The sequence below is a fragment of the Rhinolophus sinicus genome, chromosome 5, assembly GCF_057876585.1.
Source record: "Rhinolophus sinicus isolate RSI-liver-muscle chromosome 5, RSI-T2T, whole genome shotgun sequence".
Lineage (NCBI taxonomy): Eukaryota > Metazoa > Chordata > Mammalia > Chiroptera > Rhinolophidae > Rhinolophus > Rhinolophus sinicus.
The window spans coordinates 42,237,622-42,256,441 of NC_142505.1; the positions used below are offsets into that span (position 1 = coordinate 42,237,622).

General features: G+C 38.3%; 1 protein-coding gene and 1 pseudogene across 4 annotated transcripts in view; both read right to left on the reverse strand.

The window, feature by feature from the left end:
* ATG7 (autophagy related 7) overlaps window positions 1–18,820 on the reverse strand; it is a 219,959-nt gene that overhangs the window by 106,436 nt on the left and 94,703 nt on the right. The window lies entirely within an intron of this gene.
* Window positions 11,456–12,664, reverse strand: LOC109447900 (putative N-acetylated-alpha-linked acidic dipeptidase pseudogene; annotated as a pseudogene).

Here is an 18,820-nt window from a genome sequence, read left to right on the forward strand (position 1 = left end):
AAGCCACGAGGATCCTTAATTCCCATCCTATAAGAATCCATAAAAGAAAGGTCAAAACACTCCCCTGTTAGAGACAGTCACCCAGTCATCTGCAGAGGCTTTGCTCCAAGTTGAGGGCAAAACCCTGTTTTCCAGCAATGTTGCTGAGTGAGCCATTCCAGGGTGGAGAATCCCTACTTCAGATAATGAATGGGAAACATTGCTCATAAAACCAGGAAACCCTTGATCAGTCGCTGTCTCTTGGTGCCCTGGGATTTCTATCATAATAAAAGACAATCAAGGATGAAAAAAGCCTCAATTGCAGCTGCCCTTACAACACGCCTGCCTCACCTTCACTGCTCCCAGCTCCTCCACAGGACCATCACCTTGGAAAAGCTTCAACTCCTTTCTTGTTCCGTCTTGGTGCTGCCCTGCCTCGAATGATCTCCTGCATTCCACATCAAATGAGATTTTTTACTTCCATCAAAGGTCAGCTCAAGTATAAACTCCTGCAAGTCTTCCCTGATTAATTGTACTCTCCATGATCTTTTCTACCCTTTGTTCTCTGACGCCCCTCTCCATGGCACATTAAGTTGCCAGAGGGATTGAAGGAAATGCTCTGACTCATTGTCCCTGATAATCAGGAGTTGATGGCATTTTCACATATCAATCAGATGTTCAATAACTTTGTTTTTGTTTCTATAGATGTCAATGATATAAAGCATATAATGGATGAGAAAACAGCTTCATACGGAAACATGAAACTATCATCCTAACTATATCTGTTGTTGTTAACTTGCTCTCTTGGACACAGGCAGGATTTATGAAGCTAAACTTACAAAAAAAAAAAAAAAAGGATAAATCTGAGTTCAAGATATGTATACTAACAGTATGTCACAAACTGTAACATTAATTGGATAATTACTGGCATGTCAAAAATATAGAACATATAAGTCTCTTGTTCTTCCCCTAAAGTCACTGTATAGTGCACATGATTCTTAGGCATCCAAATGCAAAACGGGCACAATGGTAATTTAGAGGAGGTGGGTGATTTCAAATCAAAACATCAAATAGCTTTAAATTTGAGATAATTGACAATGGAATAAAGTCCCAACACTTTAGCATTTTAATTGAAACTTTTGTGACGCAACACACAACTGTACTAAAAAGAACCAAAAAAATATTATATCTTGGTACCTTCACGTACTAAAATCAAAATTCTATTGAAGTCAACTGGTTAGAGGAAAAGAAACTGAGAACTGGGGATCAACATGAAGCTGGCAGTAATTTGGCAACACTGGGCAAAACACTTTATCTTTTTGAGCCCGTTTGCTAATCTCTAAAATGGAGATGAAACTCCATGCCTAGCTCCCCACTTACTGAAATACAAAAAAAGATTTCATGATTTTAATCACTGACAATGAATAGTTTATAAAGGACAATAGAAATGCTATGCATTTATTATATTTTCTTTGCATTTACTACTTTTAAAACACAATTTTATCACACAATAGGGCTTGATGAGTACAGGAGATACGTGACAAGAAGACATGTGTGCCTTCCAGCTCAAGTATAGCCTTGAAGACCAACAACACGCTAGCACAGGTAAAGCCAGCGCGGAAGCCACTGGAGGGGCAGATTTGAGCTTTAAAGGAGCTCCAAGCCCATTTTCAGAAAATTGCCACCTATTTGGAAGGAAGAGCCCATGTGCATGTTGTCTTTATTTGATCTGACTCAGAACTTGGTGTGAAAGCCTTTTTCCTGGGTACAGTTGTTGAAAAGTATCAGGGGCAATTGTTTAGCATCATGATCTCCTGAGGTGGTGGATAACAGCTGGAGTAACAATAAACTAAACAAAAGCTTAAAAGGAAAATCTGGGAACTACCATATTCTTAGGAATCTGGAAGACCAGGCACAGGCATAGAGCTAAGTGCATGACCCAAGTTGTGCACATGCTCAGGAAATGTCTGAGAAGACCCTAAGCTCTCACCTCTAGCTGACCTTGAGGATCTGTGCCAGCAGAAAATGAAAGGTAAGGCAGGATTCTTAACTGCCTGGCTGAGTTCTGAAAGCATATATGCACATAGAGCCCCACAACAAAGACTGGGAGACTTACTGCTTCCAAGCATTTAAGGAAATCTCTGTGGAATTATTAGACGACCACTAAGCCAACTGAGCAGAAACTTCAAGATAATAAGTTCTGGAGATCTACTGTACAGCACAGTGATGATAGCTAACAATACAGTATTGTATACTTGAAATGTGCTAATGGGATAGCTCTTAAAATTCTCACCATACACACACACACACACACACACACACACACACACACAAATGTTAATTTTGTAGAGGTGATGAATATGTTAATTAGCTTGACTGTGGTGATCATTTTACAATATACACATATATTAAAACATCAAGTTGTATACCTTAAAAACATATAACTTTATATGTCAATGATATCTCAATAAAGCTATTTTTTAAAGGGCGAGATTCCATGCAAACAGTAACCAAAAGAGTTGGTTGGAGAGGCAATACTAATATTAGACAAACTAGACTTCAGTATTATTACTAGAGATGAAGGACATTATATAATGACGAAAGAGTCAATGTTAAAAAACAATTATAGTTATAGGTATATACATGTATCTACTAACACAGCCCCAAATACATGAATAAATGACAGAATTGAAGGGAAAAATAGAATTAAACAATAACAGTTGGAGAATTCAATACTGCACTTTCAGTAATGAATATAACTAGACAGAAAATCAGCAAGGAAATAGAAGACCTGAACAATACTATATAACAACTAAATCTAATAGGCATCTCTAAAAGATTTATATCCAGTTACAGCAGAATACACATTCTTCTCAAATGCACATGGAACATTCTCCAGGATATACCATGTGTTAGGCCATAAAAAAGTGAAATCATACACTACATGTTCTCTGACCACAATGGAATGAAATTAGATATCAATAACATAATTAAATTTGGGAAACTCACAAATATGTGGATATTAAACAACACACTCCTAAAAGCAGTGGATGAAAGAAGAAATCACAAGGGAAATTAGAAAATACTTTGAAATGAATAAAAATTTATAAAAACAAACACAACATACCAAAACTTATGAGACGCAATGAACGCAGTGCTTAGAGGGACATTTATAACTATAAATGCCTATAATAAAGAATGATTTCAAATCAATTACTTAACTTTCTACCCTAAGAAAAAAAAACAAAAAGCAAACTAAACACAAAGCAAGCAGAAGGAAGGAAATATGAAAAGTTAAGCAAAAATAAAATATTGGTTCTTTGAAAAGATCAACAAAATTGACAAACCCTTTATCTATACTGACCAAAAATAAAAGAAAGAAGACTTGACTTACTAATATCAAGAATAAGAGAGGAGACATTATATAAATCTCACAGAAATAAAAATGATTATAATACTACGAACAATTGTATGCTAATAAATTAGACAACCTAGAAATGGATAAATTTCTAGAAAGACAAAGTACTAACAGTGACTCAAAAAGAAAGAAAATCTGAATAAACTTATAAAGAGTAAAGAGATTGAATTAGTAATAACAAAACTTCTCACTAAGAAAAGTTCAGGACCAGATAGCTTTGCTGGTAAATTCTGCCACATGTTTAAATAAGAATTAACTGATTTTTTCACAAACTCTCCCAAAAAACAGAAAAGGAAGAAACATGTCTCAACTCATTCTATGAAGCCAGTGTTATTCTGATACTAGAACCAAAAAAGACATCACAAATAAAGAAAACTACAAACCAATGCCCCTTAAAAATGTACTTAAATATGCAAAAATCTTCAATAAAATACTAGCAAATTGAATCCAGCAACATATAAAGATTATACACCAGGACAAAGCGGGATTTATCCCTGGAAAGCAAGTTTCGTTCAACATATGAGAATAAATCAATATACACCATTTTCGTAGAATAATAATGGACAAAAAACACATGATCATCTTAATAGACAAAGAAACATCATGTATCAAAATCCAACACCCTTTCATGATAATAAACACTCAACAAGCTAGGAATAAAAACAACTTCCTCAACTTGCTAAAGGACATCAATAAGCACATTTATACGCCATATTATACTTAATGGTAAAAGGCTGAAAGTTTTCCCGCTAACATTAGGGACAAGACAAGGAGGGCTGCTTTCGCCACTTCCATTCAACATTGTATTGGAGGTTCTAGTCAGGGTGATAGACAACAAAATGAATTAAAAGGCATCTATCTAGACTGAATCTGGATTGGAAAGGAAGAAGTAAAACTATATTGCAGATCACGTGATGGTGTATATAGAAAAGCCTAAATCCGCAAAAAACTCTTAGAACAAGTAAGTACAGCAAGGCTGCAGGATACAAGAGCCATATACAAATATCAACTGTCTTTTTATACACTAGCAATCTACAATTCAAAGAAGAAATTAAGAAAACAACTCCATTTACAATAGCATCAAAATAATAAAATATCCATGAATAAATTTAACAAAATAAGTGTAATACATGTACACTGAAAATCACAAAACTTTATTGAAAAAAGCTGGAGAACAAAATAAATACTACAAAGACAAGTTCACAGATTGTAAGACTCAATACTGGCAAGATGGCAATACTCCCCAAATTGATCCAACACTTAATGCAATACCAGCTAGCTTTTAGTGGAGGGGGTGTGGATATAGACAAGCTGACCCTAAAATTCATATGGAAAGGTAAGAGACCTTGAATAGTCAAAATAGTTTTGGGAAAAAAAAGGTGGAGATCTCACACTTTATGATTTCCAAATTTACCAGAAAGATACAATAATCAATACTAGATGCTACTGGCATAAGGACAGACACACAGGTCAATGGAATAGAGTTGAAAGTCCAGAAATAAACCGTTACATTTTTGATAAGCGTGACAATATAATTCAACAGAGGAAAGAATAGTCTTTTCAACAAAAAGTGCTGGAAAATTGAATATCCACATGTAAAAAATGAAGTTGGACCCTTACCACATACCATATACAAAAGTTAACTGAAAATGAATTATATGTCTAAATAGAAGAGCTAAAAGAATTACATTCTTAAAGGAAACCGTAGTAAATCTTTATGACTTCGAATTGGACAACAGTTTCTTAAATGAGACAATAAAACCATAGGAAACCAAAGAAAAATAAGATAAGACTTCATCAAAATTAAAAACTATTGTGCTCAAAGGATACATCAATTAAGTGAAAAGACAAGCTACAGAATAGGAGAAAATAGCTGTAAATTATGTATCTCGTAAGAGTTTGGTATCCAGTATATATAAAGAACTCTTACTACTAATCAATAAAAAGACAAACAATCCAATTTAAAAATGGGCAAAGGAACTGAACAGATATTCCCCCCCCCAAAAAAAAAAAGATAAACAAATGACTAACAACACAAAAAGACACTCAAGATCATTGGTCTTTAGGGAAATGCAAATGAAAACCACAATGAGCTACTATTTCACACCCAGTAGGATGGCTATAATAAAAAAAGAGACAATAACAAGTGTTGAAGGAGAATCAAATAATGGAGAATCAAAACTGTCCTATCTGCTGATGGGAATTTAAAATGAAGCAGCTGTTACGATAAACAGTTTGGCAGTTTCCCAAAATATTAAACATAGAGTTACCAGATGACCCAATAGGTATACATACACCAGATGACTCCTAGATATACACCAAGAAGTGAGAACATGTTTACACAAAAACTTGTACACAAATATTTATAGCAACATTAATAGCCAAAAAAATGGAAAACCCAAATATCCATCAAGTGAGCAATGGATAAAAAATGTGGTACAATGGAATGTTCTTCAGCCAGATGAAGGAATGAAGTGCTGACACATGCTACAGTATGGATGAACCTTGAACACATTATGCAAATGAAAGAAGCCATTCACAAAAGGGCACATATGATTATTCCCTTTATTATGAAATGTCCAGAAAAGGAAAATCCATAGCACCAGAAAGATTAGTGGTTGCCAGGAGCTGAGGAAAGGCTATGAATGGGGAGTGACTACTAATGGGTACAGGGTTTGTTTTGGGGGTGCTAAAAATATTCTGGAATTAGTGTGATGGTTGCACAGACTTGTGGATATACTAAAAAAGTAATGAATTGTACACTCTAAAATGATGAATTTCATGGTATGTGAATTATGTCTTGTTTTTTTAAAAGGCATACAATAAGCTGTTAGTAGGAGGATCCAATGTAGGATGTCTGTGAAGCAGCTGAGTAATTAAAAACACTATCTATGCTGTTTATGATGTGAATGCTGAGTAAAGGTTTGGCTATTTTGTTTAAAAAAAAAACACAAAAAACAAAAAACACTATCTGGATGGATGTATGGATGGAGGGAGGGAGGGACAGACAGACACACTTAACCCCACCCCCATCAATCTGTAGACTGTTAGGGAACACTTCTTCAATAATGTGTCATTACCAATTAGAGTTGTTTAGACCTAAATAAGTACCAACTGTAGTTTATCATCTTAAAAAAATCAACAATACTTCTGAAGATCCTTGGAAAGGTGTGTGTGTGTGTGTGTGTGTGTGTGTGTGTGTGAGAGAGAGAGAGAGAGAGAGAGAGAGAGAGAGAGAGAGAGAGAGAGAGAGAGAGAGAGAGAGAGAGAGAGAGAAAGAGAAGAGAAAGGGAGAGAAGAAAAAGGAAATTCTCTTTAGGAGGTTTCACTATCTTAAAGTTTTGAGGAGTGGTGGAGGATCAAAAAACTAGTCGTAGATCCTTTGTGGAAAAGCTAATCTGCCAAAAAAAAAAAAAAAAAGCGCTAATCTGCTTTGAGCAACTTTATCTAAATCTATAAAATAGCTCTTTTTATTTCTATCACAAAAGCAAAATAAGTTTTTCTCAAATAATTTGACTTCACAAAAGTGAGCTGGTTAAAAAAAAACTGAGCTGATTACTGAGCAGGATGTTATAATAATCGAAGCATTTACAGATGGATGGTCTGACCAAGAAATCTCATCTTTTTAGACGTGTGCTATTGGAGGTCATAAATCTGAGGAGGGCTTATTTCAAATATCAGTAGAAGTCAACAAGAAGGCAAATTGGACAAATGCAAACAAAAAGCTTCTCCAAGAATAATTATAGCCCAAACTACTCAATACATTCATTCAAATATTTACAGAGAGCCTGCCATGGGTTACAGGCTTCTTTGGGACATTCCATGTTTCTGTATAAGGGGAACCATTCTTTATTTCCCCCAATTTTTTCATTGTGCTAAAGTACACATAACATAAAATGTAGTATCTTCACCATTTTTAAGTGTACAGCTCAGTGGCATTAAGCACATCCACTGTGCAGCCATCACCACCGTCCATCTCCAGAACCTTTTCATCTTGCAAAACTGAGACTCTATACTCATTAAACACCAACCCCCCATTTCCTCCCTTCCCCAGGCCCTGGCAACCACCATTCTACTTTCTGTCTCTATGAGTCTGATTATTCTAAGTACTTTATTTAAGTGTAGTCATACAGTATTTGTCTTTCTTGTGACTGGTTTATTTCACTGAGCATAACGTCCTCAAGGTTCATCCATGTTGTAGCATGTGTCAGAATTTCCTTCCTTTGAAGACCAAATAATATTCCAGTGTAGGTACATTTTGTTTATCCACTCATCGGTTGATGGACACCTGGGTTGCTTCCATGTTTTAGCTACTGTGAATAATGTTGCTATGAACAGGGGTGCACAGGGGTGCCATCTATTGTCAAGGAGATAACTGAATATCCACTATAATTCACAGTGCATGGAGAACTATTTTTCCATTTGTGATATTCATTCTTTGGTCTCAGGTTTGCTTATACATCAATAGTGTGTTGGTTTCTTTTTATTTTCTGCCATTTCATCAGCATTCTCATTAATTTCTAAAACCAAGCCAGGGGAAAGAAACCAGACTACCTTACGTACTTAAGTATTAATTAACAATAACACATAAAAGGAGGATTAAATGCAGTAACTTACAGGAGGAAAATCCTAAAAAATCTGTAAGCTAAAAGTTTATGTTAGGTACAAGTATATTTCTTAAATGACTTCTTTTCATCCTTCGTTATCTAAACAGAAGGAATCAGACAAGAACTATCCCTTCTTCTTAATATTCTCATTTGAACTCAAACACGCTGAAATGCCCCACCATCTCAAAAAATATAATCTCTCGATCACCTCTTTCACTACCTTCCCCCCAATGTCCTTAACAGTAAAAAATACCCTCGAAAATCATAGACCTCTATTTCATCACATGAGTAGATGAGAAAGGCAGAAAACGGATATAACTATATCTACAAGTGCATAAAAATCTCACTTTAAAATGAAGTTTATAGGGATGAAACTTTTTTCAGTCATCTTTTAAAGCTAAAACAAACATACATACATATATGACTGTAACAAACCGTAGATATACTTTGAAGGATCTTGGAGGATTCCAAGCCTTTAAAAATATTACACTTGAAACCTTAATATAACAAAGCACAACTTTCTAAATTCATGCTTCAAAATAAGTCACAAAGCACAAAAACTACAGAGCAGTGGTTCTCAAACTGGAGGGCTTGTTAAAACTCTAAGAACTACATCCCATCCCCAGGGGTTTTGATTAGTTAGATCTAAGGTGAAGTCTAAGAATTTGCATTTCTAGCAAATTCCCAGATTACACTTTCAAAATGCCTGTTACATCTAAACAGGAGCACATTCTCTTGAGACTCAACCCATGAAGAAGCATGTGCGTTCCCTTTAAATTAACTTTAAAAACTCATTTTTCAGCTGTTCTTCCTAAAAGAAATTACTTTGGGTGATATTACTGTTTACTTAGCAGTTTCAGTCAATCCCTTTAATAAATTCTTTATGGTAAAAGGTTTTCAGTTCCCCTGCAAGACAGCCAGGTCTCATTAAGAAAATTATTACCCCGGGTGACTTTTGTAATGTGTGAATTTGGGTTCAGTGAGTTTCTTTTCATTTTGGAACTGAGAATTATACAAGCACATATTTTGGCAGGCAAGCTCCATTGAGAAAAAACTAGGTACTTGATTATATTAAATATTTTATACATTGTTTCTGTCTTCATCTGCATGGCCCTTGAGGGTCACCACTTTCGATTAATAGCCATTGGCTGGAAACAGCCCAGACACAGGTATGGCTTGATTCATGGATTATTTGGGGGAGGGGAGGATATGCTTGAATTAGCACTTAAAAATCAGGCACCTTCACATTAAAATTCAGATTTCCACCTACTGTTTAAGAAAAAAATTCAGAAGATCTGGCAGCATTATTCCTAAATGTCTGCAAGTCAACAACCATCAGCCAGAGTTGGTCTGCAGCTGCCCTTCAGAGAGAACCTGAGCTCTAGCTGGCGACAGTCCCCCTTCATCCCCTGTTGTCTTCAACCGAGTCCTCTCCATTCATTTATTCACTGGCCTAGCACCTTGTGTATTGGGGTACCCAGCATAAGAGAGAACAGATAGTAGAGTCACAGTTTCAAGAAGTACATGTGCACTGGCTTAAATTAGGTGTGGTGTAGGTGAGCGTCTGGATTCAGTCTCTTAAGGCCTAAGGTTGTTGAGGTGTGTGATCTACCAACAGGCCACCTCTACTCTTTGGAAATTCTTGTGTTAGAAGCCTTCAGGCCAGGATGAATATGCTCTGAAAAGCCATGTCATGTTGAGACTCTTCCTGTCTGGCAAACAAAACAAAACTGTAAAGGATGGCATGCCCGCAAAAACCTGAATGCATCATGCCTGCTTGTCATTTAATTAACCTTTTTCCTTGTGAAATAACACAAAAAAGTCAAACATAATACATAGCTTAAGAGTGCACCTCTGCATAAGTCCTACCCAGTCAAGAACAGCAGCACATCAGAAGCCCCTGCAAAGCCGCTCCCCAATCACGACAACGTCCTACTTGCTTCTCTCTGGGTGAACACTCACTTGTGAGATAAGCACTTCCTTACTCTTCTTTATACCCTTGTACTTTCCTAAATAAGAACACTAGGAGCTTCTCTTAATCTAACATTGGGTCTTATTTATTTATTTTTTTAACTTTTGTTTATTTAAGTGTGTTTTTCCAGGACCCATCAGCTCAAGTCAAGTAGTTATTTCAATCTAGTTGTGGAGGCACACAGCTCACAGTGCCCCGTGTGGGGATCGAACCGGTAACCTTGTGGTTAAGAGCACCGTGCTCTAACCAACTGGGCTAACCGGCCACCCCTATCATTTGGTCGACTCCAGTTCCTACCACAGGGCTTCTGAAAATCTTGTAATTTCCTGAGTGATAGGAGTGTCCTTCGCTCTCATGTAGCGACTCTGGGCAGGCTTCTGGATAAGGGCTGGTCATCGGAAAGACCAAGCCATGACAGGAAGCCACTCTCTGAGACGGGAGAAAGGCTGAAAATGGAGTTTATGATCGATCATGCTACATGATGAAGCCTCCATAAAAATCTTGACAGCACAGGGTTTGAAGAGCTTGTTGGTTGGTAAACACGTGGAAATTCAAGGAGAGCGGCACATCTAAAGAGGGCACGGAAACGGCATGCCTTTCCCCTCTACCATGCTCTGTGCATCTCTTCCATCTGGCTGTTCTGAGTTATATCCTTTTATAAAAAAATGGTGATCTAGTGAGTACAATGTTTTTCTGAGTTCTGTGAGCTGCTCCAGGAAATTAATCAAACCCAAGGAAGGAGGGGGTCATGGGAACCTCTGATTAACAGCCAGTCGGTCAGAAGCACAGGCGACAACCCGGATTTGTGACTGTGTGGTGGGGCAGTCTTATAAGACTGAGCCCTTAACTTATGGGATTTGATGCCAAAATTGAGTTACATTGCAGGACACCCAGCTGGTGTCACAGAGAATTGCCTGGAGTGGAGAAAAACCTCCACACATTTGGTGAGCAGAAGTGAAATGTTTTGAGTGAGTAGTAAAGGAGACTCACAGGAGAGAAACACGGTAGGAAAGAACTGGGTTTTTCTGCACATGGGAAGAAAAAAACTTTTGTTTTTCCATTACAGCTTCTTTCATCAAGGACTGAGAAAGATTTGTTAAAATGTTCCACGGTGATTATGGATTGTCTATTTCTCATAGTAGTTCTGTAAAATTTTGTCTTATATATTTTGCAACCATGTTATTAGGTATATACAAATTAAGAATTCTATCTTCCTGGTGAATTAAAATCTATCATTGTAAAGGGATAGTAATACATAGTAATGCTTTTTGCCTTAAAGTTTACTTTGTCTGATGTTAACACAGTAACAGCAGCTGTGTTGTGGTTAGGGTTTACATCGTATACATTTTTACAGCATTTTCTTTTTTTTTCTTTTTTATTTATATGCAACTTTAATTTTCAGTTTAGTAGTACACCCATCAGGAGTCTTTGAGGGATATACCACACCAATTCAATACAGGCTCTCTAAAGAACCCTTACCTAGGCTACTTCTCTCAGAATCCCTGTGGCAACCTGCACTGTGAAGGCTGTGATACAGACCTGTCTCTTCACTTGTCCCCAGGTCTTGGAAGAATACACTTTGCTTTTGATATCTAACAGAGCAAAGTGTGTGCGAATGACTCCCCACACACTTGTGGCTGTTTGCAGCATAGATGACATGCCTATAGAAAGGCCTGTCTGATAATCCTAAATGATCAATAAATGCTTGTTCCAGAAATATCAGTTGATCATTCATTATTCTCAGTAATAGTGGATTGTTTCTCCAAGCCTTGGAGTCTCTCCCAGAACTTAGAATCAATTTCTGTAAAGTTCTTCACTGCAGGAAAAAAGTGAATCAAATGATACACTGTACGTTTTAAATTCTTCTGGATGTTTCATTGAAATATTGTAGATTTTGTCAGCATACTTTCTTAAAACTATAGCATAACCTTGACAGTCATAAGGGAGCACTATGGAATCTGCTAGTTTGAACACCATCCCTCCTCGAACCTGGGCTGCAGCGAGGTGATACTTAGAAGTTGAATCATAAAACTTTCCCAATGACTCGTATGTTTCATAGACACTGTGTTACTGTGGACAGCTGCTGAATTTGTTTGCTGTGCAATTTTTAGTATTGCGTTCTCTGTCTGAAACAATTGCAAGTCTTTGAAGGAATACCTCAAAGTCATTACCAGATCCCAACGTGCTGACCTAGATCACCAGTTTAGTTTAAAAGGATGTAACTCAGGAAAGCCAGATGGAACAGATGCACAAGGCGAGGTATGGAGAAGGTGCAGAATGTCGACGTGTAGCCAGGTGTACTTCTCTCCCTGAATCTCCACGTGTTCGTTAACCCAGGAGCTCCACATCTTTTTATTCTCAAGCATTCTGTATCCATATACCTAAGATATATTGTTTGCATAATGCATATAATTTAAAAAATCTAGTCTGACCATCTTTGTCTTTCAATTACAGCCTTTAGTCAGCTTATGTGTAATATAATTACTGATGCGTATGGGTTTAAGTCTACTACCACTCCTTATGTTTTATATCTGTTTTTTTCATTCTATGTTCCTTTTTCTTCCCTTCCTTTAAATTTTCTCATTAGATTTTCCCCCTTTATTAGTTAGAAGTTATCACATTTTTTCTATTTGTTAGTGTTTAGTCTACTCATTACAACATATATCCTTGACTTACAAGGTCAAACATTAACCGACACCTTTACCATCCCCCAAGACAATGTAAGAACCTTGAATAGATTAATTCCATTTACCGCTTTCCAAATGCTATGCTATTTTTGTCCCATAGTTTAAATCTCTATTTTTAAAAAATCCAATGTTGTATTGTCTCATACAGTCAACGTTCACGTAGAGTTACCCACATATTTACTGCTTCCTTTGCTTTTTATTTTTTTCTGACACAGCAATTGAAAAATTGTTTGTAGAAGTGATCTGAGGACTAGAATCATGATATCTTCCTCACAGAAGATTTCGCTGCTTTTACCTGGCACCTCTGGGCATTAGCCAAATGGAATCATGTTAATCCGAGTAAGCCTTAAGGTTTCAGGGCCACTCAGATTATGTGAAACTGAGCTGCAGCCAATGTGAGAGTTGGTTTCCTTCCAGTTACCCTCACTCCTAGGTGTATCTCTTCAGGGGATCCCAACTCAAAGTGGGATATGGTTTGCCAGGTTTCCCAGGCTTGACAAGACCCAGACTATAATTTTTAACCTCGAAAGGACACCACAGGTGAGTTCAGGCTCTCAGCTTCCCTTTCCTGATGAGCATATGTTCGGCCACAAGACAAAAGCAGTCCCAGTGCTGGGCTCACTCCTCTGTGCTCACAGTCTTTCCCAGATCTCAACTCAATAATCCCTCACACTTTATTAGTTCTTTGACACTTAAGAAGATTAAAAAACAATGTATCTAGTTTCTGTAGGTAACTTTATTAAGTGAGCAGGTTTGAATCATGTCACTTATCACTAGTTAAAGTACTAATCTCCCAGCATTCGCTTATGTATTATGTCCTTGGTACATGGCTTGACCTTGTACTGTCCCTAGGTGTGGGAAAGTGCCATGGTATTCTCTGAAGAATCGTGATCGCGCTTCTCGGTAGCAACTTGCCCTTATAGTGCAGAGGAAATACAAAGGACAAGCGTTCACATTATAGTTCCTATCACTTGCTCACTCTATGACTCTGGACAAAGATTTGTCTGCAAAATTTGGTGGGAGAGATAATACTACCATGTTTCCCCGAAAATAAGACCTAGCCGGACCATCAGCTCTAATGTGTCTTTTGGAGCAAAAATTAACATAAGACCCAGTCTTATTATGTTATATAAGACCGGGTCTTCTATTAATTTTTGCTCCAAAAGACGCATTAATAGAGCTGATGGTCTAGCTAGGTCTTATTTTTGGGGAAACACGGTACCACACATATCGGAAGATCAGACGAAGAAACACAAAAGAGCTTGAAAAAGCCTACAAACTAACAAGAATTAGAATTCTTTCCCCTCATTTCTCTGCCCCGTGAACCATTCATCCATGTCTCTAATTCATCATGGCTGGCCAGTGGTCACCGGACATTTCAGATCACTCATTAGTGGCTGGCCATATTACAGAAGACACAATATTCCAGGGTCAAACAAAGGGATATCTATTATAGTATCTATAATTTATTTGAAAATACTTCAGCACACATGCTGTGTGCACATACGATGTACACCATACACCCATACACTCTCACTCTCCCTCCTAGGAGTATACAGTTAGTATCTGAGGTATCCTAGTCAGGAATGTATAATCCAGACGTGGCTGGCTCACATTTGAAAGACTAATTAGAAGTCCAACTTCCAGAGTCTGAGTGGATCAGCTACAGCTACCCTAAGGTATACCAGAGGGCTCCCTAATCAGTATAAAGAAATAATTTTTCTGATGACAGTAATAGTGTTCAAGATACGCGGATTGGCTAGAAATATTGTCCAGGGACTGCCAACCTTACCCGCACATGTGGGTTATAAGAATCTGACAAACTGGGCAGTCTGATGCTTTTTGCAGCGGTATTTGGGACCTAAGGTTCTGGTCCTGAGTCTGGACACTTCACAGAGGATTCCATCACCTGATACAGGTCAAAGGTTAGAAATGTCCTGGAATGAGACTGTGTCTGCATCTGTCTCTCCTGAACCTTGGATGTGAGATACCTATGGAAAGGACGCAGGTTGGGGCTTTTCTCAGTCTATAGGAACAGGGTCAATGACTAGCTTTTGTGCCCGCTTGCTAATAAATGTTCTTATGTGTGGCAAAACTTGGTCTGAGACTTGACGTTAGTGTTATAGACCACATGGTAGCATGATAGCCTATAATCACAGGGAGCTACCAGTTTCTACCCAAAAGATCTGTACTATTGGGAGCAGTAAAATTGGCTCAGTTCAGTCTGTAACAATTGTGACGCATCAAATTTCCCAAATGAAGCCTGCTGGGACATAACCTCAAAGCAGGAGTATCATGCTGATGAAGTTGACGTACAATCTTGCCATCCTAGACCCTCCAAGAGAAAGACTATTTCTCTTCAGTGAGAAAACCACAGGAAGCTATGGAGACAGCCTTGGGGTGTGGGTTTTGCTGGTTCTGGGAGCTTGCCAAAACTACCACAATTCTGTTTCTTGGCCCCTGGAATGCAATGATACCCAATTTCTCCCCTGCCCAGTGATTTTCCCCAAACCACCTGGACTCTGTATTCTACTCAAAATAATGCCATTTATACAATATCTGTATTCAAAAGAATAGATAGGAGACTACTATCCTGCTTTCTCAGTAAATGTAAAACAGAAACATTCTCATTTACAAAAAACAGTACTGTCCAGTTTGGGATTATTAGCAGCTGTATATCCCTACCCTACAAATGTTTTAAAAAATATTTAAGCTTAAAATGAACCAAAATGGGAACGGGAACTATGTTTGCCATAAACAATTTCTTGAGGAAAAACTTTGAAACTCTTATCTCGCATGCTCCATCTGTGCTGGAGGGCATCTAGAAGTTGCTCTAGCCCACATGTTTTTCCTGATGATACAGTCTGAAAATGTGATCATAAGAAATCCATTCTTCTGGGTGTCAGGATTCCCCTTTGAAAGGATAAGTCTCCCAAGGAAAGTTAACCAATTCCTTCACCAGAACTTACCCAATCAGTCCTCAAAACTGCCAAAAATTAAAAGTGGAATCTTTTTCCCCAAAAAAATAATACATTGAAATTCTGTCCGTGTGAGTTAATCCTGCCACGTCATTGTCTGAGAGATGTTTAATATGGCAGGTAAGTGAGCTGAAATCCTGGACCTTCATGTCATTTCTCTGAGCCTCATGCTCTCTCTGCCTGACAGATTGGGAAGCCCCTTTCCTAGCGCCTTCTCAGGAAGCGTGAAAGGGACACTGGGGGAAAAATCCCTAAGATGATGCTAAAGGAAGAGAGAAACGCTGCAGCACTTGAAAGGATTAAGCCAAGGCAGCTGGTCCTCCCTGCTCATGTTCCACTGGCTCCCGACCCATTTATAGCTACAGCAAAAAAAAAAAAAAAAAAAAAAAAGCAAGAGGGCTGAGACAAAAAAGTCTTCTGAGAAGCAGTGTGGGACAGGGACGAGAGCCACTGCACTGACAGGCAGTAGGCCTGGGGCTGCCCCAGAACTGCCATCCTGGATCTCTTATGTCCCTACCTCTAAGAGCACAGAGGAATGCAGAACTCAGAGGGAACGCAGCTAAGAAGGCATTCCCAAGGTTTATGTCAGCTCATCTCAAGTTGTGGGCCTGACATTGGTCTCAGATACCTGCACAGATACTTCAGGAAATCAGAGGATTCACCCCCTTCCCTAGTGCACGCCCCCTGGGAACAGTAAACCTCAGCTTCATTTTGCTTAATAACAAACCCCTACATGAACAGCCTACTTGAAAAGGGGAAAGGAAAGAAAAAGAATCTAATAACCTACACATTAATACTTGCTCCCCTCTTGAGGCCATGCACTTTTAAAAGAACTGCTCATCCTCTTTTTTCTTTTTTTCTTTTTTTATTCCCCTCTCTTTTTGTCAGCTTCTGAAGATGGAAAGATGTTATGGCTGTAAATTACGAAGTGAGTGCTTTTATGAAAGGAAATGGGAAGGCACCTGATCTCTGCTCATACAAAGGAGCAATCGAAAAGATTTACAGTGCCATGGCACTGAGCATACCAGCTCTCATTTCATCTCCATCGCCACTAAAACAGTATTTTAACCATTTTTCCACCTGAGAAACTGAAGCGAAATTCTGGAAATGATCTTCCAACACGATAACAAAGTTTGAGACGCTTGTCACAGGTCAGTTAGTAGATGACATTGTCTCTAAAGCCAGGGCTCGTTTCTAAGGCACAGACCACATCAACACGTCCCGTTATCTGTCAGCCAGCTGGCGTCAGGAGGTTGGTGTACTCTGAGTTCCCTTGCATTGGGGCTGTCACTTATTCAGACCCACAAGCTGTTTAAAGCTCTTGCAGTTCTTTTAAAAAAAAATTTTTTTTATTTTTTTCTTGCAAATCGCTCTTCCCCTTTATTCACAACACACAGCTCCAAATTACTTCAGGCTTTTTCCAAAAAATCAAACCCACCCTCAAAGGTCAAGAAGTCACCACTGCTGAGGTTATAAGGAGGAAAATATTGTGAGATCTGAAGCAATTTCCCAAGAAGAACTTGTCAACTGTTTCGAGCGAGCACAGCAGAACTGAAACACGCACACTGCCTCCCTGGGGAACACTGTGAAAGGGCCCATTTCTTGGGATTTGCAGTTCCTGTTCAGGGAGTGTAATAGGGTGATGTAGGTCTTATTTTTCAGGTATTAAGTGCCTATTGGGATATTCTCAATAAGTAGTGAGTGATTAGGCAAAGAACAGCAGAAGTTATGAAATAAAACTGTTACTGCTTCGGTAGAGCCAAGTGACGTGGGGTGTTTTTGTTCTTTGTTTTCTTACTTACGTACGTTATTCTACTAGTAAGTCATTTTGCATTCATTTATTTTTTTAAAACCCGCTTACACGTCCGTCAGGTCAAACTGAATAACAGAAGATCTGGATATGGACACAGTGGTAATTTTATGCATGGTTTTTAGTCAGGCTTTCTTCTTCAAGGAAGAGCAACGCTGAGCTCATGTTCCATGTTTGGGATATGCGAGAGGTATTAATGCAACACTGAATAATTGCTACTTGCCTCAATCCCTACTTTTGTTACTGTCTCCCGCCAGGGTCCTCCATGAAAGAGCTGACATAAAAGGACAGGGAAATGTGAAGCAAAACTGAGAACTGGGAGAAACCCACATTCTCCCTCCTGCCTTTTCAAATAACACAAAAATATACTTTCACATGGATTTCTATCCCAAGTTGGAGTGCCGAGAAAGGTCTTAAAATAGCTACATGCGCCAGTGAATCCAGAGTCAACTACAAAGCCACCGTATGCTGTCTAGAGCTGTAATGGCAGCTGAGTTCTGACTGTAGGCCCGTGTCTGTCTATTCAGCATACCCTTCAAAGCAGTCCTCACGGGAGAATGGGCAGTTATCCCAATGACGCTGCCATTCCTTAAAGCACTGCTTGCTACACACTTATACAGTGTCAAGATGATTCCTCTAATTTGCAAAACTTGCAATGTCTGTTCTCCTGTGACTGTTCATATTTGGCCACTTGCAGCCATTTTAGGACCACAGAGGAGATATTTTCTAATTTTAGTCTGATGGCTATAAATTCAAGATGTTAAAAAAAAAAAAGTACGTAGTCTTTCCTTCCTGGTGAAGAAAAAAACTTAAAATTTTTATGATGAAAGACTTACATAGAACTAGGGAAGGCCAGGCATTCTGGAATTTATCCCTCTCATCACATAAAATGTTATATAAACAAGGTATAAGAACAATAACTTTAGGAATAGGACGTCCTCAAACAGTTCTTTCACATCTTCTATGGCCAAAAAAAGACTATCGTTCTAAGTCCTTTTAGAAATACCTGGACAGGATACTGAAAGACGCTTTAGAAAAAATAGCGCACTGACACTGAAAAATTCTGCAGGAGAGCAAGCAAAACCCTTCAAAGAACTCATTGCCAGAATGTACCCTTTCATACAATGCTAAATCATCTCTGATGAATGCCAAAGGCTCCCCGTTTTAATATACTCTGGAAATGATCTTCCAACGCAATAACAAATCATCGAAAGCATCAACTGAAGCAACTGAGATAGTAAAAGCTGGAAAGAAGCTCAGCTGAATAAATATTCAGGACCCTGAAACGTAACATTCAATAATAACTACCATTTACGGCCTAATGATAACTCAGACCTCCGCACGAATAGGCAAACAGCACTATGCTACT